The sequence below is a fragment of the Entelurus aequoreus genome, linkage group LG07 (assembly GCF_033978785.1).
Source record: "Entelurus aequoreus isolate RoL-2023_Sb linkage group LG07, RoL_Eaeq_v1.1, whole genome shotgun sequence".
Taxonomy (NCBI): Eukaryota; Metazoa; Chordata; class Actinopteri; order Syngnathiformes; family Syngnathidae; genus Entelurus; species Entelurus aequoreus.
Genome location: NC_084737.1, coordinates 80,671,694 through 80,695,281, shown reverse-complemented (window position 1 = coordinate 80,695,281; position 23,588 = coordinate 80,671,694). Strand labels below are relative to the sequence as shown.

The 23,588-nt window shown below is 37.8% G+C and overlaps 1 protein-coding gene across 1 annotated transcript in view; it reads right to left on the bottom strand.

The window, feature by feature from the left end:
* Positions 1-23,588, bottom strand: part of LOC133654316 (kelch domain-containing protein 8B-like) — a 356,145-nt gene that overhangs the window by 291,532 nt on the left and 41,025 nt on the right. The window contains exon 2 of the mRNA XM_062054614.1: positions 5,063-5,362. The gene's annotated coding sequence lies outside the window, so the exon portion shown is untranslated. The remainder of the gene's footprint in view (positions 1-5,062; positions 5,363-23,588) is intronic.

Below are 23,588 nucleotides of genomic sequence, written 5' to 3'. Positions count from 1 at the left end.
AAATGGCCACCGCATGCTTAAATTTTTCCGTGTGCGGCCCTCAGTGGAAAAGTTTGGACACCCCTGCATTAAGCGTATTCTTTATCATACTACAAAGTAGGGTTGTCCCGATACCAATATTTTAGTACTGGTACCAAAATGTATTTTGATACTTTTCGGTACTTTTCTAAATAAAGGGGACCACAAAAATATGGCATTATTGGCTTTTTTTTAACAAAAAAACTTAGGGTACATTAAACATATATTTCTTATTGCAAGTTTGTCCTTAAATAAAATAGTGAACATACTAGACAACTTGTCTTTTAGTAGTAAGTAAACAAACAAAGACTCCTAATTAGTCTGCTGACGTATGCAGTAACATATTGTGTCATTTATCATTCTATTTTGTTGTCAACATTATGTTTTGTTCCGAAAATTAGATATAGCGGCGCCCCCAGACACATTTTTTTCTCTAAATTTGGCCCCCCCGAGAGAAAATAATCGCCCAGGCCTGAACTAAACAATGATCAACATTAGAGATGTCCGATAATGGCTTTTTATCCGATATTCCGATATTGTCCGACAGATTCCAATATCAACCGATACCGATATAAACAGTCGTGGAATCAACACATTATTATGCCTAATTTTGTTGTGATGCCCCGCTGGATGCATTAAACCAGGGGTGTCCAAAGTGCGGCCCGGGGGCCATTTGCGGCCCGCAGCTAATTATTTAGCGGCCCGCCACACATTCTGAAAAAATGGCAAAATTGATAGTATTGCAAAAATTGAAAAATACATTTTAAAAAGTGGAATGAGGTGAAATCTAACGAGAAAAAGTTGCAATGTTGACACAAAGCTGCCATGCAGGCTGTTTTTTCTTTCTTTTGTCTTTCTTTATTTTTCTTTTTTTTTTGTCATTGCTCCAAAAAAAAAAAAAGACAAAAAATCTATGTTATAATTAGGGATGTCCGATAATATCGGGCTGCCGATATTATCGGCCGATAAATGCGTTAAAATTTAATATCGGAAATTATCGGTATCGGTTTTTTTATTATCTGTATCGCGTTGGTTTTTTTTAGGTTTTTTTATTTTTATTTTATTAAATCAACATAAAAAATACAAGATACACTTACAATTAGTGCACCAACCCAAAAAACCTCCCTCCCCCCCATTTCTGCAAGGGATACAGTCCGTAAGCACACATGATTGTGTGTGCTGCTGCTCCACTAATAGTACTAACCTTTAACAGTTAATTTTACTCATTTTCATTCATTACTAGTTTCTATGTAACTGTTTTTATATTGTTTTACTTTCTTTTTTATTCAAGAAAATGTTTTTAATTTAGTTCTCTTATTTTATTTTATTTTTTTAAAGTACCTTATCTTCACCATACCTGGTTGTCCAAATTAGGCATAATAATGTGTTAATTCCACGACTGTATATATATCGGTTGATATCGGTATCGGTTGATATCGGTATCAGTAATTAAAGAGTTGGACAATATCGGAATATCGGATATCGGCAAAAAGCCATTATCGGACATCCCTAGTTATAATGAATTATTGACCTATTCAAGGTCCAATTACTTAAAAAATGTCACTTTAAAATGTTTTATGTGGAAAAAATATTGCATATATTGTGTGGTTGCCATATAAAAACATCAAAGATTTCTTTGACAAAAGAGCATAAAAACAAACAAAATAATAGTTCAAACGTAAAATGGACAGATATATCTGAAGTTGATCTCGTAATTTAAGTGTTGTAAGTTTAAAAAAAATCTAATAAAAATGTATCACTTTATGAGTGGGGGACCTTTTGGATCCCAAACATATTTAGTGGGATTTTATTAATATTTTCACTGATTTCTCAAAAATATTAAAGAATTAAAATCAATGGTGTCCTGCATTATTGATCTTGTAGAGCTCTAATTAATAAATACTGCATATTTCCAGTTTTACTATAAAAAACAAGGTTGTCTTTGACAGAAAAGGCATAAAACCTTTATTTATTTATTTATCTTTTTTTACTTTTTATCAACCTGAAGTTGATATAGAGATTTACTGTAAGCGTTAAATAAAAAATAATAATAATAATTTGACTTATTTTTAATGTTTTAATGACTGAGACCCTTTATGGTCCCCGGGAGCCCTAAAGGTTAAAAAAAAAATCCATATATTTTGTTATCGTTTGAAAATGAAAAATATCAAAATGGCCACCGCATGCTTAAATTTTTCCGTGTGCGGCCCTCAGTGGAAAAGTTTGGACACCCCTGCATTAAGCGTATTCTTTATCATACTACAAAGTAGGGTTGTCCCGATACCAATATTTTAGTACCGGTACCAAAATGTATTTTGATACTTTTCGGTACTTTTCTAAATAAAGGGGACCACAAAAATATGGCATTATTGGCTTTTTTTTAACAAAAAAACTTAGGGTACATTAAACATATATTTCTTATTGCAAGTTTGTCCTTAAATAAAATAGTGAACATACTAGACAACTTGTCTTTTAGTAGTAAGTAAACAAACAAAGACTCCTAATTAGTCTGCTGACGTATGCAGTAACATATTGTGTCATTTATCATTCTATTTTGTTGTCAACATTATGTTTTGTTCCGAAAATTAGATATAGCGGCCCCCCCAGACACATTTTTTTCTCTAAATGTGGCCCCCCCGAGACAAAATAATCGCCCGGGCCTGAACTAAACAATGATCAACATTAGAGATGTCCGATAATGGCTTTTTATCCGATATTCCGATATTGTCCGACAGATTCCGATATCAACCGATACCGATATAAACAGTCGTGGAATTAACACATTATTATGCCTAATTTTGTTGTGATGCCCCCCTGGATGCATTAAACCAGGGGTGTCCAAAGTGCGGCCCGGGGGCCATTTGCAGCCCGCAGCTAATTGTTTAGCGGCCCGCCACACATTCTGGAAATACTATTGTAAAAATAAAAATTAGAAAAAGTGGAATGAGGTGAAATCTAACGAGAAAAAGTTGCAATGTTGACACAAAAGCTGCCATGTAGGCTGTTTTTTTTCTTCTTTTGTCTTTCTTTATTTTTCTTTTTTTTGCCATTGCTCAAAAAAAAGAAAATAATGACAAAAAATCCATGTTATAATGAACTATTTTCAGGGCTCCAATTACTTCAAATATTTCGCTTTAAAATGTTTTAAGTGGTAAATATTGCATATATTGTGTAGTAGCCGTATAAAAACGTCAAAGTTTTCTTTGACAAAAGCGCATAAAACAAACAAAATAATAGTTCCAGCATCAAATGGACAGATATATCTGAAGTTGATCTCGTAGCTTAAGTGTTGAAAGTAAAAGAAAAACTTAAACAAATGTATCACTTTATGAGTGGGGCACCTTTTGGATCCCAAATATATTTAGTGGTATTTTATTAATATTTTCACTGTGATTACTCAAAAATATGAAATAATTAAAATCAATGGTGTCCTGCATTATTGATATTTTAGGGCTCTAATTACTAAATACTGCATATTTCAGTTTTACTATAAAAAAACTAAGTTGTTTTTGACAGAAAAGCCATAAAACATGTTTTTTAATTTGTATTACTTTATATCAACTTGAAGTTGATATAGAGATTTACTGTAAGCGTTAAATAATCAAAAAATAATAATAATAATCTGACTTATTTTTAACATTTTAATGACTGAGACTAGGGATGTCCGATAATGGCTTTTTGCCGATATCCGATATTCCGATATTGTCCAACTCTTTAATTACCGATACCGATATCAACCGATACCGATAGCAACCGATATATGCAGTCGTGGAATTAACACATTATTATGCCTAATTTGGACAACCAGGTATGGTGAAGATAAGGTACTTTTTTTTTAAATTAGTAAAATAAGATAAATAAATTAAAAACATTTTCTTGAATAAAAAAGAAAGTAAAACAATATAAAAACAGTTACATAGAAACTAGTAATGAATGAAAATGAGTAAAATTAAGTGTTAAAGGTTAGTACTATTAGTGGAGCAGCAGCACGCACAATCATGTGTGCTTACGGACTGTATCCCTTGCAGACTGTATTGATATATATTGATATATAATGTAGGAACCAGAATATTAATAACAGAAAGAAACAACCCTTTTGTGTGAATGAGTGTAAATGGGGGAGGGAGGTTTTTTGGGTTGGTGCACTAATTGTAAGTGTATCTTGTGTTTTTTATGTGGATTTAATTTTTTTTTTTAAATAAAAAATAAAAAAACCGATACCGATAATAAAAAAACCGATACCGATAATTTCCGATATTACATTTTAACGCATATATCGGCCGATATTATCGGACATCTCTAACTGAGACCCTTTATGGTCCCCGGGACCCTTAGGTCAAATAAATAAAAAATCCATATATTTTGTTATGGTTTGAAAATGAAAAATATCAAAATGGCCCCCACATGCTTTAATTTTTCCGTGTGCGGCCCTCAGTGGAGAAAGTTTGGACACCCCCGAAATTAAACAATGTAACAAGGTTTTCCAAAATAAATCAACTCAAGTTATGGGGGAAAAAAATGCCAACATGGCACTGCCATATTTTATTATTGAAGTCACAAAAGTGCATTATTTTTTTTTTAACATGCCTCAAAACAGCAGCTTGGAATTTGGGACATGCTCTCTGGAAGTTGGGGGGGGGGGGAGCGGGGTTTAGGGGGAGCGGGGGGGTGTATATTGTAGCGTCCCGGAAGAGTTAGTGCTGCAAGGGGTTCTGGATATTTGTTCTGTTGTGTTTATGTTGTGTTACGGTGCGGATGTTCTCCCGAAATGTGTTTGTCATTCTTCTTTGGTGTGGGTTCACAGTGTGGCGCATATTTGTAACAGTGTTAAAGTTGTTTATATTTCCACCCTCAGTGTGACCTGTATGGCTGTTGACCAAGTATGCTTTGCATTCACGTGTGCGTGTGAAAAGCCGTAGATATTATGGTACATCTCTAATGAAAATATGACTTTTGATGGAGCTTGGCGGAGGTCATCAAGCAAAGTGCGAGGGAGAAAGTAGAGGAGAGAAGAAGGCATGAAGGTGACGAGAAGGAAACTCACTCTTGTGGCAGATGTCACGACTCCTCCTATGCAAATGTTTTATTCATCCTTTTGTTGGTCTGCCCATCGCGGCTTCTCTCCGTCCGTCCTCCTTCCCGTGACTTCAATGTACGCCTCAGGTTGAACTTTTGAATGCCACAGAGGATGATCCGGGGGGGAGAAAAAAAAAAAAAAAAAAAAAAAAAACTTTCCAAGAGCGACAAAAAGACTTCCTTGGATGCCTTAATTGGGCGACAACATCTTCACATGTCGGAAGAATATTTTAGTGAGCTTGGAGAAGGTCCCTCAGTGAGGCCCAACCTAGTAGAACACACAAAAACATCACTTTAAAATCCTGTCTCCAAGTACTCAATAAGAAGAACAAAACAGCCCATAATACTTCTTCAGTCCACATGAAAAGATGGTTGGCGGCGTATTTTGTATTATTCATATATATATAAATATTTTTTTTTCCACTGGATGCAAATGAATCCCGAATTGATTAGTGCAAATGACCCGAAGACATCGTACGCCACCAGATTCCACCCCCTCACCCCCCCTGTGGCTGTGGTAACTATGGCAACGCGTGAACCATTGTTTGCGTGCGTTTGGGGCCGCGGGAAATCGTCAGTGTTCTAAATGCAGTATAGAGCTGCGCTCAGAGAGCGTGTTCAAACCGTGGAAGGCATCCGAACAACAATAAATACATGAAATATATCACGTGTTGACCTCAATGCACACAACCCAAAAGCAGTGAAGTCGTCACGTCGTGTAAATGGTGAATAAAACCAGAATACAATGATTTGCTAATCATTTTGAATGAATTGAATGAATGAATTTGAATGAAATAAGTTTATTTCGGTCATATGATCAACCATTAACCATTTTGTGTGACAGTACAGTACAAATGATACATATATAACAATCATACACATTTACACACAAAAAGAAAAGAAAAGAAAAAAGCATGACCGAAAAAGGAATAGGCTGAAGCCAAGGCTTATATTTGCCTATCCTATACCTTCACTGAAAATAAGATTACCTGGAACATCAACATTAAAAAGAAAAAAAAAAATCAATGGGATGAAAGTAATCGTTGCTATATTTTATCATTTTCAATTATTTCACCTTTCAATGTTTTCTTAAACCTTAACAAAGATGTCTTCAACTCATCACTGAGCTTGTTCCACCATTTAACTCCTAAAACGGAAATACATTTGTATTTTGTATTCGTTCTTGCTTTACATATTTCGAAAACCAATATCCCCCGTAAATTATAGTTTTCTCCTCTTAATGTAAATAAGCTAAGAATACAAGCTGGAAGGCTGTTGTTCTTTACTCCAAACATCATTTCCATTGTTTTTAAAAACACAATATCTGAACATTTTAACACATTAGAACTCATAAATAATGGATTGGCACACTTTGTGTATTATTCTAATGACCCTTTTTTGAAGTTTAATTATTGGGTCTACGTTTGTTTTATAAACATTTCCCCAAACTTCAACACAATATGTTAAATATGGAAAAATAAAAGAATAATATAACATATGCAAACATTTCTTATTCAGCATGTGTTTTACTTTATAAAGAATAGCAATGGATTTGGATATTTTTCCCTTTATATATTCAATATGTGGTTTCCAACATAATTTATGATCAATTATTATTCCCAAGAATTTAGTTTCATATACTCTATCAATTTCCACTTGATTTAATTTTAATTTTGCTTCACAGTTTGTATTTGCACCACTAAACACCATAAACTTAGTTTTCTTATCATTTAATGATAACTTATTAATATCAAACCATTTTTTTAGCTGAATCAACTCAACCTCTATTATCCTCAACACTTCCTTCAAGTCTTCTCCTGAACAATATACATTTGTATCATCTGCAAACATAATAAATTTCAACTTATTAGACACTGAACAAATACCATTTAAATATAGTATAAATAACTTAGGTCCCAATACCGAGCCTTGTGGCACCCCACAAGTTACTCTTCTTGGCTGTGATTTAGTCTTATTAATTTCCACATATTGAGATCTATTGCTTAAATAACTACTTAACCACTGTTGTGAAACACCTCTTATGCCATAGTTTGACCATTTTTGCAGAAGTAAGGAATGATGGATTGTGTCAAAAGCTTTACATAAGTCAATAAATACTCCAACGGTGTGTTGTTTCCATACTGATGATCATTCAGTAGCTCATGTTTGTCAATGAACTGATCAAGTCTATTTACAAATCATTTCTCAAGAATTTTTGCAAATTGAGGTAGTAGAGACACAGGTCTATAATTTGAGACCATGTGTTTATCACCATTTTTATAAATTGGAATAACTTTAGCAATTTTCATTTTGTCAGGAAAAGTTCCAGTTGATAAAAATGTATTACATATATAAGTAAACGGCTTCAGGACACAATCCACCACTTCTTTAACAAGTGACATATCCACGTTGTTACCATCGACAGATTTTTTTGTTTTGAAACTTTCTGACCACTTCTAACACATCACTTTCACAAACTCCGCCAAGAAACATTGAATTTTTAATGTCAGATACACGCTTGAACTTTTTTTTCATCATTCATATTAAAATTTATATTTTTTGCCAAATTTGGGCCAACATTCACAAAAAACTTATTGAATTCCTCAGCTATTTCTTCTATATTTTCAATAATTGAAACTTTTACCAGATAAGCTGTAAAATCCTTTTTGCTAGATTTTTTAATCATTGTATTAAGCACATTCCAGGTTTCAATGATATTATTTTTATGTTTATGCAGCAATTGTTCATAATAGTTTTTTTGTTGCAGCCTCATGATACATGTCAATCTGTTTTTATACTTTTTATATATATATATATATATATATATATATATAGTTATATTTTCAACTTATATTCAATTGAATAGACCGCAAAGACAAGATATTTAATGTTCAAACTGTAAAAATGTGTTGTTTTTTGCAAATATTAGCTCATTTGGAATTTGATGCCTGCAACATGTTTCAACAAAGCTGGCACAAGTGGCAAAAAAGACTGATAAAGTTGAGGAATGCTCATCAAACACTTGTTTGGAACATCCCACAGGTGAACAGGCTGATTGGGAACAGGTGGGTGCCATGATTGGGTATAAAAGCAGCTTCCGTGAAATGCTCAGTCGTTCACAAGCAAGGACGGGGCGAGGGTCACCACTTTGTCAACAAATGCCTGAGCAAATTGTTTCACAACGACATTTCTCAACCAGCTATTGCAAGGAATTTAGGGATTTCACCATCGACGCTCCGTAATGTCATCAAAGGGTTCAGAGAATCTGGAGAAATCACTGCACGTAAGCGATGATGTTACGGACCTTCGAGCCCTCAGGCGGTACTGCATCAAAAAGCGACATCGGTGTGTAAAGGATATCACCACATGGGCTCAGGAACACTTCAGAAAACCACTGTCAGTAACGACAGTTTGTCGCTACATCTGTAAGTGAAAGTTAAAACTCTACTATGCAAAAGCCAAAAGCCATTTATCAACAACACCCAGAAACGCCGCCGGCTTCGCTGGGCCCCGGCTCATCTAAGATGGACTGATGCAAAGTGGAAAAGTGTTCTGTGGTCTGACGAGTCCACAGTTCACTTTGTTTTTGGGAACTGTGGACGTTGTGTCCTCCGGAACAAAAAGGAAAAGAACCATCCGGATTGTTCTAGGCACAAAGTTCAAAAGTCAGCATGTGTGATGGTATGGGGGTGTATTAGTGGCCAAGACATGGGTAACTTACACATCTGTGAAGGCGCCATTAATGCTGAAAGGTACATACAGGTTTTGGAGCAACATATCAACATTATCATGGACGCCCCTGCTTATTTCAGCAAGACAATGCCAAGCCACGTGTTACAACAGCGTGGCTTCGTAGTAAAAGAGTGCGGGTACTAGACTGGCCTGCCTGTAGTCCAGACCTGTCTCCCATTGAAAATGTGTGGCACCTAAAATAGCAGAAGGGAGACCCCCGGACTGTTGAACAACTTAAGCTGTACATCAAGCAAGAATGGGAAAGAATTCCACCTGAGAAGCTTCAAAAATGTGTCTCTTCACTTCCCAAACCTTTACTGAGTGTTGTTAAAAGGAAAGGCCATGTAACACAGTGGTAAAAATGCCATTAAATTCTAAGTAAATGATTATTTGCAAAAAAAAAACAGCCCACTTTTGTTTATACTTGTCCTCCAGTGATACTTGTAAGAAACAGTCTACTTTCACGGAGGTGAGGACTGCTGACTTAGAAGTGGCTTTGCACCGTGGAGGAACGTTAGCCGCGAGCGGGAATGCTACATTGTGCTGTCAAATTTGCGGGAGGCAGCTAGAATGTGTCATGAAAATTAGGGATGTCCGATAATGGCTTTTTTGCCGATATCCGATATTCCGATATTGTCCAACTCTTTAATTACCGATACCGATATCAACCGATACCGATATATACAGTCGTGGAATTAACACATTATTATGCCTAATTTGGACAACCAGGTATGGTGAAGATAAGGTCATTTTAAAAATAAAAAAAATAAAAAAATGAGATAAATAAATTAAAAACAATTTCTTGAATAAAAAACAAAGTAAAACAATATAAAAACAGTTACATAGAAACTAGTAATGAATGAAAATGAGTAAAATTATCTGTTAAAGGTTAGTATTATTAGTGGAGCAGCAGCACGCACAATCATGTGTGCTTACGGACTGTATCCCTTGCAGACTGTATTGATATATATTGATATATAATGTAGGAAGCAGAATATTAATAACAGAAAGAAACAACCCTTTTGTGTGAATTGGGTTGGTGCACTAATTGTAAGTGTATCTTGTGTTTTTTATGTTGATTTAATAAAAATAAAAAATAAAAATAAAAAAAAACAACAAAAAAAACGATACCGATAATAAAAAAAAAACAATATCGATAACTTCTGCTATTACATTTTAAAGCATTTATCGGCCGATAATATCGGCAGACCGATATTATCGGACATCTCTAATGAAAATGCATTATCACGATACAAGGATAGTATTTAAGCTCTATCGCGGGCCAAAATAATATCATTCATATCGTAATCGTCTCTATTATGCGACCCTATCATTCATAGGCGTGATTGTGAGTGCGACTCATTTGTCGATATATGATCCACTCCATGGCGACCAGTCCAAAAGTGTACCCCGGAAACATACATAAAACATCAAAAAAATACTAAGTCGTAAGAGCAAACGTCCTCTGCAGTGGACATAAAAGTGCCAGAGGACACAGGTCCTCGGGAAAAAAATAAAAATGAATCTTTATACTTGTAACGTTTAGAAGTCAAATAGTCACGTCTTGTCTTTTCTTTCGGGCTTCCGGTTGTGCAGACTTATTCAGCCGGAAGCTTTCATCCACCGCCGTTGCATTTAGTCTCCGGAAAAGTTTGCGAGCGTCTCAAAATAGCGCGACCTCTTTCCTAAAAAAAAAAACCCTCTAAGCTTCTTTTTGTGTATAAACGTGCGCGTACTCTCGCCTCTTCCAGGGCGCCCGGCTGCCTAGTCACAGAGATCGCTTTCATGTCAAAACATAACAAAGTGGGGTAGTAATTGCGGGAATAAATCAATCAATCAATAAATAAATCTATGAAACTGTTTTGATTGTGCGTTCCTCGATTAAGTAAGGTATATTTATTTATGTATTTATTTATTTACACGCACAATATAAAAAGTACAAAAAGGTAACACTGTTCAAACACATAGAGACAAGAAACGAGTAACTACAAACCCCGTTTCCATATGAGTTGGGAAATTGTGTTGGATGCAAATATAAACGGAATACAATGAACATATTTGATGTTCAAACTCAAACTTTTTTTTGCAAATAATAATTCACTTAGAATTTCATGGCTGCGACACGTGCCAAAGTAGTTGGGAAAGGGCATGTTCACCACTGTGTTACATGGCCTTTCCTTTGAACAACACTCAGTCAACGTTTGGGAACTGAGGAGACACATTTTTCGTAACACGTGGCTTGGCGTTGTCTTGCTGAAATAAGCAGGGGCGTCCATGGTAACGTTGCTTTTTATTTTTATCAAATCCACATATAAAACACAAGATACACTTACAATTAGTGCACCAACCCAAAAAAAACCTCCCTCCCCCATTTACACTCATTCACACAAAAGGGTTGTTTCTTTCTGTTATTAATATTCTGCTTCCTACATTATATATCAATATATATCAATACAGTCTGCAAGGGATACAGTCCGTAAGCACACATGATTGGGCGTGCTGCTGCTCCACTAATAGTACTAACCTTTAACAGTTAATTTTACTCATTTTCATTAATTACTAGTTTCTATGTAACTGTTTTTATATTGTTTTACTTTCTTTTTTATTCAAGAATTTTTTTTACATTTATTTATTTTATTTTTATTTTTAAAATGACCTTATCTTCACCATACCTGGTTGTCCAAATTAGGCATAATAATGTGTTAATTCCACGACTGTATATATCGGTATCGGCTGATATCGGTATCGGTAATTAAAGAGTTGGACAATATCGGAATATCGGATATCGGCAAAAAAGCCATTATCGGACATCCCTAATTTTCATGACACATTCTAGCTGCCTCCCGCAAATTTGACAGCACAATGTAGCATTCCCGCTCGCGGCTAACGTTCCTCCACGGTGCAAAGCCACTTCTAAGTCAGCAGTCCTCACCTCCGTGAAAGTAGACTGCTTCTTACAAGTATCACTGGAGGACAAGTATAAACAAAAGTGGGCTGTTCGATCCAAATCTTTATTTTCAGAACTGAGAAACTTCATTTTTTTTTGCAAATAATCAATTACTTAGAATTTAATGGCATTTTTACCACTGTGTTACATGGCCTTCCCTTTGAACAACACTCAGTCAACGTTTGGGAACTGAGGAGACACATTTTTCGTAACACGTGGCTTGGCGTTGTCTTGCTGAAATAAGCAGGGGCGTCCATGGTAACGTTGCTTGGATGGCAACATATGTTGCTCCAAAACCTGTATGTACCTTTCAGCATTAATGGTGCCTTCACAGATGTGTAAGTTACCCATGTCTTGGGCACTAATACACCCCCATACCATCACACATGCTGGCTTTTACACTTTGCGCCTAGAACAATCCGGATGGTTCTTTTCCTCACGAAAAAACAATTTGAAATGTGGACTCGTCAGACCACAGAACACTTTTCCCACTTTGCATCAGTCCACCTTAGATGAGCTCGGGCCCTTCGAAGCTGGCGGCGTTTCCGGGTGTTGTTGATAAATAGCTTTCGCTTCGCATTGTAGAGTTTTAACTTGCACTTACCGATGTAGCGACGAACTGTAGTTACTGACAGTGGTTTTTCTGAAGTGGTGATATCCTTTACACACGGATGTGGCTTTTTGATGCAGTACCGCCTGAGAGATCCAAGGTGCGCAATATCATCGCTTACGTGCAGTGATTTCTCCAGATTCTCCGAACCTTTTGATGATATTGCGGACCGTAGATGGTGAAATCCGTAAATTCCTTGCAATAGCTGGTTGAGAAATATTGTTCTTAAACAATTTGCTCACGCATTTGTTGACAAAGTGGTAACCTTTGCCCCGTCCTTGTTTGTGAACGACTGAGCATTTCACGGACGCTGCTTTTATACCCAATCATGGCACCCACCTGTTCCCAATGAGCCTGTTCACCTGTGGGATGTTCCAAATAAGTGTTTTAATGAGCATTCCTCAACTTTCTCAATCTTTTTTGCCACTCGTGCCAGCTTTTTCCGAATGAGCTAATATTTGCCAAAAATAACAAGTTTGAACGTTAAATATCTTGTCTTTGCAGTCTATTCAATTGAATATAAGTTGAAAAGGATTTGCAAATCATTGTATTCTGTTTTTATTTATGACTTACACAACGTGCCAACTTCACTGCTTTTGGGGTTTTGTGTATATATAAACGTCTCCATGACATCTACAGCCGAGACATCCTTGAAGAGGCTGAATCACGGCAGCAGACTTCCAGGTAGGAAACGTGCCACACACACTTGAGACGTGTTGCGTAACAAAAAGGTCAAATATGTTTATACTTCACGTCCCACAAAGTCCACAAAAGCTGCAGAGTCTCTCCAAAACACAAAGTGTGAAGTGCGGCGAGATACAGACCCGTGAGAACAGCGGCTCAGGTAAATCCTCCATTTTTGTACGTTTCATCATCTAAACCGTTTATCCCTCTTTTATCGACATAAATAAAAGCATGACATTTTAAATGGATTAAATGCACCCATTTATTTACTTTTATTTCCTTCTTGACTGCACTTAAATGTAGAATATATGTATAATATATTTATATTATTCATAAATAATATATATATACTATATATATTAAATTATTAGGGATCGAGTCTTTTTGGGACAGAGTACCCTATTGTATTTCTAGCATTTTATTATTATACCGCCGCCTCTTTGAGCTGTAATTTGACCCCCTTAACATGCTTCAAAACTCACCAAATTGGACGCACACATCAGGACTGGCAAAAATTGCGATCTAATCAAAAAACCAAAACCCCAAAACTCAAAATTGCGCTCCAGCGCCCCCTAGGAAAAAAACAAAGAGACATGTAGAGACATGAAACAAAAACCTATATGTAGGTCTGACTTCGACCTACATTTCATAATTTCACATCCTCGGGCAAAAACCAACAGGAAATTGGCAATTTCCCCTTCAACACAAAAAATGACTAAAAACACTAATTTTTGCCTCTTTGACCTGTAATTTGACCCCTTTAAAATACTTCAAAACTCACCAAACTTCTCACACACATCGGGACTAATGGAAATTGCGATCTAAAAAAAAAACCGAACCCCAAAACTCAAAATTGCGCCTTAGCGCAATTTTTGAATAAAACAGAGACAAAACTGCTTCTCAGAGGAAAACACAGACAAAACTGCTTGTAACTTCCGTTAGGAACGTCTTAGAGACATGAAACAAAAACCTCTACGTAGGTCTCACCTAGACCTACATTTCATAGATTGACATCCTTCAGCAAAAATCAACAGGAAGTTTGTTATTCCTCCTTCAAAACTAATTTTTTGTTACAACCGGTCACCAAACATCAAACATTATCTCCTCTGAGCACGTTTGTCGTTTCGGCTTCAAACTACTACAGGAGAGAGATTGAACCCTTCTGATTAAAAGTTGACGAAAGCGTTTTGATCGGTAGTACGGTTTTGGTTTTACGAGCCTTCAAAGACCCGCTGCGCTGATGCTGCTCCGCTGCCGCAGTACCTAGAAAACAAAACTGCTTGTAACTTCCGGTAGGAACGTCTTAGAGACATGAAACAAAAACCTTTAGGTAGGTGTCACTTAGACCTACATTTCATAGATTGACATCCTTCAGCAAAAATCAACAGGAAGTTTGATATCCCCACTTCAAAACAACATTTTTGTACAAAGCGGTCACCAAACATCAAACATTATCTCCTCTGAGCGCGTTTGTCGTTTCGGCTTCAAACTACTACAGGAGAGAGATTGAACCCTTCTGATTAAAAGTTGACGAAAGCGTTTTGATAGGTAGTACGGTTTTGGTTTTACGAGCCTTCAAAGACCCGCTGCGCTGATGCTGCTCCGCTGCCGCAGCACCTAGGAAACAAAACTGCTTGTAACTTCCGGTAGGAACGTCTTAGAGACATGAAACAAAAACCTCTATGTAGGTCTCACTTAGACCTACATTTCATAGATTGACATCCTTCAGCAAAAATCAACAGGAAGTTTGCAATCTCCCCTTCAACACTACATGTTTGTAAAAAACGCTCACCAAACATCAAACATTATCTATTCTGAGCGCGTTTGTCGTTTCGGCTTCAAACTACTACAGGAGAGGGATTGAACCCTTCTGATTACAAGTTGACGAAAGAGTTTCGATACGTGCTACGGTTCTGATTTTACGATCCTTCAAAGACCTGCTGCGCTAACGCTGCTGCTCTGCTGCTGTGATTTTACGAGCCTTCAAAGAAAACAACCACTGTGCAGCGGCACCTAGGAAAAAAACACAGACACAACTTCCTCTAACTCCCAGTACGAATACCGTAGAGACATGAAACAAAAACTTCTATGTAGGTCTCACTCAGGACTACCACTGGACAAAAGTATCGGGACACCTAGAACTAGCACCAGCCAAAATGCGGACCCGACCAACGCTGCTTGCAGCTTTAATTATTATTATTGTCTATTGTGAGCGAACTGTGGTGCTGAATTTCCCCCAGGGATCAATAAAGTACTTTCTATTCTATTCTATTTAATAGCCATCTGAAAGATCTGTGATTGTTTTTGTACTTTTCATGACACAAATACAAAAGCGGTTTGCCCTTGCTCATTAACGTAACGTGCGTGAACTTAGGTCACGTTACAACCCCGTACAAAAACTAAAAAATTGTACGCTCCGGTCTGCCAGAGAAAAAGAACACTTTATTGCTATATTTAGCAAGTAATCCGACCCCACTCGATTCTGTTTTTCTAGATTTTTTTGCATTATTTAACACTTTTTGACACCCCAACAGGAGAAAGTAAGTAAATTATATTTATAATGCAATTCTCACAGAGAGGCAGCTCACAAAGTGCCACACTTAGTTGATATACAAACAGTACAATAAATAAAAATACAGCATGATGCAGCAATAGAGATATGGCAAATAAAATACTAACCCCAAAACCAGTGAAGTTGGCACGTTGTGTAAATGGTAAATAAAAACAGAATACAATTATTTGCCAATCCTTTTCAACTTATATTCAATTGAATAGACTGCAAAGACAAGATATTTAACGTTCGAACTGGTAAACTTTATTTTTTGCAAATATTAGCTCATTCGGAGTTTGATGCCTGCAATATGTTTTTAAAAAAAGCTGGCACAAGTGGCAAACAAGACTGAGAAAGTTGAGGAATGTTCATAAAACACTTATTTGGAACATCCCACAGGTGAACAGGCTAATTGGGAACAGGTGGGTGCCATGATTGGGTATAAAAACAGCTTCCATGAAATGCTCAGTGTTTCACAAACAAGGATGGGGCGAGGGTCACCACTTTGTCAACAAATGCGTGAGCAAATTGTTTAAGAACAACATTTCTCAACCAGCTATTGCAAGGAATTTAGGGATTTCACCATCTCCGGTCCGTAATATCATCAAAAGGTTCAGAGAATCTGGAGAAATCACTGCACGTAAGCCATGATATTACGGACCTTGGATCCCTCAGGCGGTACTGCATCAAAAAGCGACATCAGTGTGTAAAGGATATCACCACATGGGCTCAGGAAGACTTCAGAAAACCACTGCCGGCAACAACAGTTGGTCGCTACATCTGTAAGTGCAAGTTAAAACTCTACTTTGCAAAGCGAAAGCCATTTATCAACAACACCCAGAAATGCTGCCGGCTTCGCTGGGCCCGAGCTCATCTAAGATGGACTGATGCAAAGTGGGAAAGTGTTCTGTGGTCTGACGAGTCCACATTTCAAATTGTTTTTGGAAATATTCGACATCGTGTCATCCGGACCAAAGGGGAAGCGAACCATCCAGACTGTTATCGACGCAAAGTTCAAAAGCCAGCATCTGTGATGGTATGGGGGTGTATTAGTGCCCAAGACATGGGTAACTTACACATCTGTGAAGGCACCATTAATGCTGAAAGTTACATACAGGTTTTGGAACAACATATGTTGCCATCTAAGCGCCGTCTTTTTCATGGACGCCCCTGCTTATTTCAACAAGACAATGCTAAGACACGTGTTACAACTTAAGCTGTACATCAAGCAATAATGGGAAAGAATTCCACCTGAAAAGCTTCAAAAATGTGTCTCCTCAGTTCCCAAACGTTTCCTGGGTGTTGTTAAAAGGAAAGGCCATGTAACACAGTGGTAAAAAATGCCCCTTTTTTGCAACGTGTTGCTGCCATTAAAATCTAAGTTAATGATTATTTGCCAAAAACAAATTAAAAGTTTCTCAGTTGGAACATTAAATATCTTGTCTTTGCAGTCTATTCAATTGAATATAAGTTGAAAAGATGTTGCTAATTATTGTATTCTGTTCTTATTTGTGAATTACACAACGTCACTGCTTTTGGGTTTTGTAATAAATATGATGATGAAAATGATCAATATATTAAAAAAAAAAAGCACAAAGCGCTCTTCTCAGCGAGCAGCGGGTGCTGCTGTACGTAGAGATGATGTTTGATAAGGAATTATCGAGTTCGAGCCTATTATCGAATCCTCTTATCGAACCGATTCCTTATCGATTCTCTTATCGAGTCCAGATAGGTTGTTGTATATGGAAAAAAACACAATATTTGGTTTAACAAAAGCTCACTTTTATTATATAATAAAAAAATAAAATCTAATAAATAAATAAATATTGACTGTTACCCACCTAAAAAAAAAATTTAAAAAAAATAAATATTGACTGTTGTTACCCAAAGTATATTAAGTGGGATTTTTCATAAAAACAAATATATACAGTAACACAAAAACAACCTGTCTCTGTGATCACTATAGGTGTATAAATAATAATATAGTGTTAAATAAAATCAGTCCCTTGGGCACAAAACTGAAAATAATACAGCTCTCCAAAAAGTGCACTTCTGCTGCTATTGGAACATAACTGTTTGTTATGATGCTTTGACATTTTTGCACTTTATTTCTTTATTGAAAGAAAATTCTATGAAGAGAAAAGTTCTTAGCAAATGTGGTTACAATGCTAAAAAAATGAAAAGTTAAAGCTAAAAAAAGAAATACACTTTATTGAGTTAACATTATTTCTTTATAGGAGGAAAAATGTTATGAGTGAGAGAATATAACAACTACACTACCCAGCATGCAACGGGAGTTACGAGCATGCGCGGTAGCCCCGAAAAGTGTTGCATGTTGCCACGCTGTGAAAGTAAACGTCAAGAACTCAGCCAACACGCCTCGTCTGCATTATTTATAATTAGACATACAACACATATACAGTGTGATTTTGTTTTGTTTACAAGGAAAGAAAAACAAAAGTTAAAAAAGGGAGATATGTTGTATATATATGTATGTGCTGCGGTTGTTTTAAGAACGTTGCGACAGCTGCCGTAAAGGAGGTGCGTTGCTAGCCTGGTTGCTATGTTTCCGGTTGGTCGTAAAAGTGTCCGTCATGTGTTTTACCCTGCTCAAATCTCTCAGTAAAGTTATTCGATGGACGATAGCTTTTGTTTTGAACTTTATTACACCTTGGAGCGCTTTTTCCCGTCCATTGTTTTCCTGCTTTCGCTATCTGCGCCTAATGACTGAGCTACATGACGTCAATTCTTGTGATGTCCCACGGAGCATTTCTGGTCGGGACGGGATTCGAATAAAGAATCAACTCTTTTTCTTTACTATAGTGGTCTCGATAAGTCTCAAAAAGGGATTCGAGTCCGAGGACTCGGTTCTTTTCTTATCAAACAACCGGGAAAACCGGTTTCGAGTATCATCCCTAGCTGTACGATGTAAAAACACTCACGGGCAAGCTCGGTCTTGCTTGTGACAAAAACAGAAGAAAGTCAATTTGTCATTCATTTTACTCTCTCTTCCACATGCGTCACGGCCAATTGTGCAACTCGGATGACATAATTGAGTGAACCCAACGCTACAAATACCGGCGGGGCAGGACATCCAACAAAAGAATGGAGTATAGCCAAATCTTATAGGGATGGCAACAAAGATATGTTAACAAAAGTAATATTGCCTCTGGCCTAAATCGCAACACGCAAGAAAAAAGGCCAGGTTTGCGTGTTATTTTGCAGGCGAGCACTTGAGGCGCGTCAACCTTTTCTGATGTTTTTCCACTTTATTTCGAGCAGAGTATAATTTGCGAGCGTCTGCATCGTTTTCCCCCTCTCGAATTCAACCGGTTGCCATGGTCACAGTCAACCTGTGGCAGAAAGTTGGAGACGGTTCAGTCATAAAGCAGACGGCTGAAGCCCGCCCTCCGCCTCGTTCTCCTCCCGTCCCGGTTTGTTTACGCTGGAAGCCATGTCCAATGTGGCGCTTGAAGAGTACCAACATCTGGTTACGGGACGCAGATCTCCCAAAGCCCACCGGTGTGATGACACTCCGACATGTTGAATTATGTAACGCCGGTAAACCAAAGTGCTTCTTTCCTCTCCTCTAGTCAGACGTTGTTGGATAGAGAAGGAATGGCTTGATATCAAAATTAGAATCAGCAGTGACGCTTGGCTCTCCGTCCCTGGTATGAAAGGATTATTATTTTTGGCTGCACACAGCATTGTGAATATGAAAAGAAAAACAAAAAAAGAATCTCATTAGTGCTCTTATGGCCTTACTGATATCTGCCTTACTGCGTGCATGTGTGGGTGGAGGTGACCGTGATGATGTTTGCATGGAAACCAGCCTCCAACATGCACACCAATATCACTTTGCTGCTCCTTTTTCCTGGTCAGTAATAGGATTATTTTAGAATTGTTATTATTATTATTACTATTATTTTTTTTTTTTTTTTTTTAAGAGTTCGAGTGGAAGTTCAAGAATTTTTTTTTTTTTTTTTTTTTTTTTTTTTTTTTAAGAGTTCAAGTGAAAGTTCAAGTAATTTTTTTTTTTTTTTTTTTTTTTTTTTAAACGGCGAAATTCACATACGGAGTCGGATGATGTCACGATGGGAACGTATCAGCAGGTCCGCCATACTGGAAATATGCAAACATGAAAAAGAGACGTGCTATCTGCTGTTCACAATCCTTATGTGAGACAAGAACACACGCGTATTTCTGTTTTTATGCATTGTAAGTAGGGCTGGGCGATATATGGAATATACTCGATATATCGCTGGTTTGTCTCTGTGCGATGTTGAAAATGACTATATCGTGATATTCGAGTAAGCGTTCTCACGCAGTTGCTTTTAGCCGCGGGCATTGCGTGGGATAAATGGAGAATCATGTGCCTCTCGGTCCTTTCCATGGAGGACGTGGAAGACATCTACCTATTTGGAACCGTGATCGCCGGGGCACTTGCTGATTGGGCTGGGCATTGCTCTGGTGTATCGTCAAATTCGTAAGACGATGGCAGCCACTCAAGGAGCCCAAAGGCTGTTCGTCGCAATGGAAGGTTAGGGCCGGGCTGTGGGGTCACAGACTGTGGCGATTTCTGAACTGAATCGCAAGATGGATCACATCATGGAGAAGCTTGCTGAAAAGGAAAAATTGAGTATGAGAGCAGCCAGCATGGACGAATAGAACAGACAAGTCATTGTATTGTCTGCTCGCGGAAAACAAACATCCTAATCTACGATTCGACTCCCTCGAATGGCCTCGACGCTGTGAACAACAGGAACAGGCTGCTCTGAAAACACCCCCGAGTACAACTCAATGATGGACGCTTTTGACCTCCCTCCCTCCTCAACGACACCCGGAGTCGAACTTTTGCTTGCATGCAGATCGGCCTCAGTCTATGAACATTACATCATCACACCCAAGACAATGGGCACATACACACACACCCCCATACCCCACCCCACGCCTTCACCACCGCTTGTTTCCCCTCGGGGTGATGGACGGCTGGCAGCGCTTCATAGCAGCAGTCGACCTCCAGGGCCCCAACTCCCCGCCCCTCTGTTGCGAGTTGTCGTGATTAAATGTAACGTGTTTATGTGTGCATTGCATGGAGGTTGTTTCCCACTCCAGACTAGGCCTCCTTAGGAGCCCAGTCTAGATTGTATTTTTTTACTCATCTTCTTCCCCAGCGTTTTACCTTTTTCTTATCTTTTACGGGGCGCCTTTGGCGACCCATCAGCATTCCAGTTCTATAACCCTGTACACTGTTTATTTGTCTAATCTTGAACTGGTTTATGCTGAAAATGTTGTTTCCTTGTACTTGTGCAATGGCAATAAAGGCCTATCCTACACTACAGGCGTTTCTCACTCTTTCTTGTCTCTCCTTCTCGCAGAGAGATAAAACAAGCGCACCTTCTTACATACGTCACATACTGTCACGCGTGCAACGTCATACGCCCTCGCCGAGCAGACAGGTAGCGGAATGGTAACGTTAGCTGTGGTGCTAGCGGAGCGGTGCGAGTGGTAATACGAGAGAGAGAAGGTGCGAATTTGGTAAGAAATGAAGGAAGAATTAATTCCCAAGAAAAACAGCAGGGAGTCCATCGTCTGGCGGTGGTTTGGCTGCAAGCGGGAAGATGTTGAACAGACAACCGTAATATGTCAAAAGTGTTGCTACAAAAAGTAGCACCACTGCTTCATTTGTAGCATGACTTGAGATATATATATCGTGTATCGTGACATGGCCTAAAAATATTGAGATATTAATAAAAGGCCATATCGCCCAGCCCTAATTGTAAGTCGTAAATAAATAAATACATAAAAAGTTTGCTAACAAATGCGTCTAAACAAAACAAAACCTTCAAAGGCAGCGGTGTCCAAAGTGCGGCCCGGGGGCCATTTGCGGCCCGCAGGTCATTTTTTAATGGCCCCACGGCTCGTCTTGAGAACTGTGTGGGCATTTAAGGGCGCCGCCCTCAACTGGTTCCGGTCGTACCTAACCGACAGGAGTTTTTGTGTAAAAATAGACAGTTTTATGTCTTCCACAGCTCCTTTACCACATGGGGTTCCCCAGGGCTCAATCCTTGCCCCAATCTTATTTGCGCTTTACCTTCTCCCCCTTGGTTCTATTTTTAGGAAGTACGATATTGCATTCCATTTTTATGCCGATGATTGCCAGATTTATTTTCCCATGGCACAAAATAACACGGTTCAACGCCTTATTGACTGCCTGCACGACATCAAAGCCTGGCTTTACGCTAACTTCCTGAGCCTAAATGAAGACAAAACAGAAGTTATGTTGTTTGGTCCAAGTCGCTCCCCCTCCCCCAACCTTGACCTCGGCACTCTGACCCCGTATCTCAGCGACTGTGTCACAAACCTGGGGGTAAAGTTCCACTCAGATTTTAAATTCGAAAAACAAATCAGCAGCGTCGTTCAAAAAAGCTTTTATCAATTACGCCAAATAGCGAAAGTGAAACCGCTTCTATCGGGACATGATCTCGAGAAATTAATCCACGCCTTTATCTCGACTCGTTTAGACTACTGCAATGCCCTGTATGTAGGCATTAGCCAGGCCTGCAGCTCGTGCAGAACTCTGCTGCTCGTCTGCTAACACAGACCCGCAGACGTGAGCACATCACCCCTATATTAGCGTCCCTTCACTGGCTCCCTGTGCGTTACCGAATCAATTTTAAACTCCTTTTATTTGTTTTTAAATGTCTAAACAACCTCGCGCCAACATATCTCTCCGACCTCCTTCAGCCTTACTGCCCCACCCGATCCCTAAGATCAGCCGATCAGCCGCTACTGACGGTCCCGGACACAAGGCTGAAGCTTAGAGGTGACAGAGCTTTCGCCGCTGCTGCTCCCAAGCTCTGGAACGACCTACCTCTGAGTGTTAGACAAGCCTCCTCTCTTCCTGTTTTTAAATCTCTCTTAAAAACATACTTTTATTCCATGGCTTTTAACACTGAGTGATATCCATCCTGCAATGGCGTCCCATAATACACCTGCTGTAAACCTGTTTTTATGTTTTTATATTTTATTTATTTGTTTTTTATCGTGTTCTGTTTGTGTTGTGTTGTGTTTGCTCGGTTCTCGTATTACCTTTTAACCTGCCCATTGTACAGCACTTTGGCTAACCCTGTGGTAAAATTTAAATGTGCTTTATAAATAAAGTTGATTTGATTTGATTTGATTTTAAAAATACGGTTGAAAAAAATTTAAACCATAAAAAGTGGTATAAAAGAGCAAACAGGTGAAATGTAACAAGAACATGTTGCAATGTTGACTCTAATAACACAAAGCTGCCATGCAGGCTGTTTCTTTCTTTAAAAAATAATAATGTATCAAAATCAATGTCATTATGAATTATTGACCTATTCAAGGCTCCAATTACATCACATTAAATATTCCACTTTATTTTTTTATTTTTTTTTTATTATTTTTTTTTTTTAACTTTTTTTTTATTTATTTTTTTTAAATATTCCACTTTAAAGTATTTTTTGGGGCAAATGTTGCATATTTTGTGTTTGCCATATAAAAAACTGAGCTTTTTTAAAGATGGGCCTAAAACGAACAAACAAAAAACATAAACAACAATAAAACTTATAATTGACGGATAGATCTGAAGTTGATCTCGAGACTATTGTGTTAAAAAATGTATAATTTATTTTTTAACACTTTAATGAGTAGGACCCTTTTGGATCCCCAATCATTTTTGTGTGATTTGTTTTTAAGTGTCATTGCTCAAAAAATAATAATGAATTATAATCAATGGTGTTATTGACCTTTTTAAGGCTCCAATTATTATATAATCTCAAATATTCCACTTAAAAATTTTATTGGGTGAAAAATATTGCATATTTTGTGTTTTTTTCCATAAAAAAAACATTGGTTTTCTTTTAAAAAGAGCATACAACTTAAATCTTTAAAAACGTTATATTGACAGATAGACTTAATGTTGATCTAGAGCAGGGGTCACC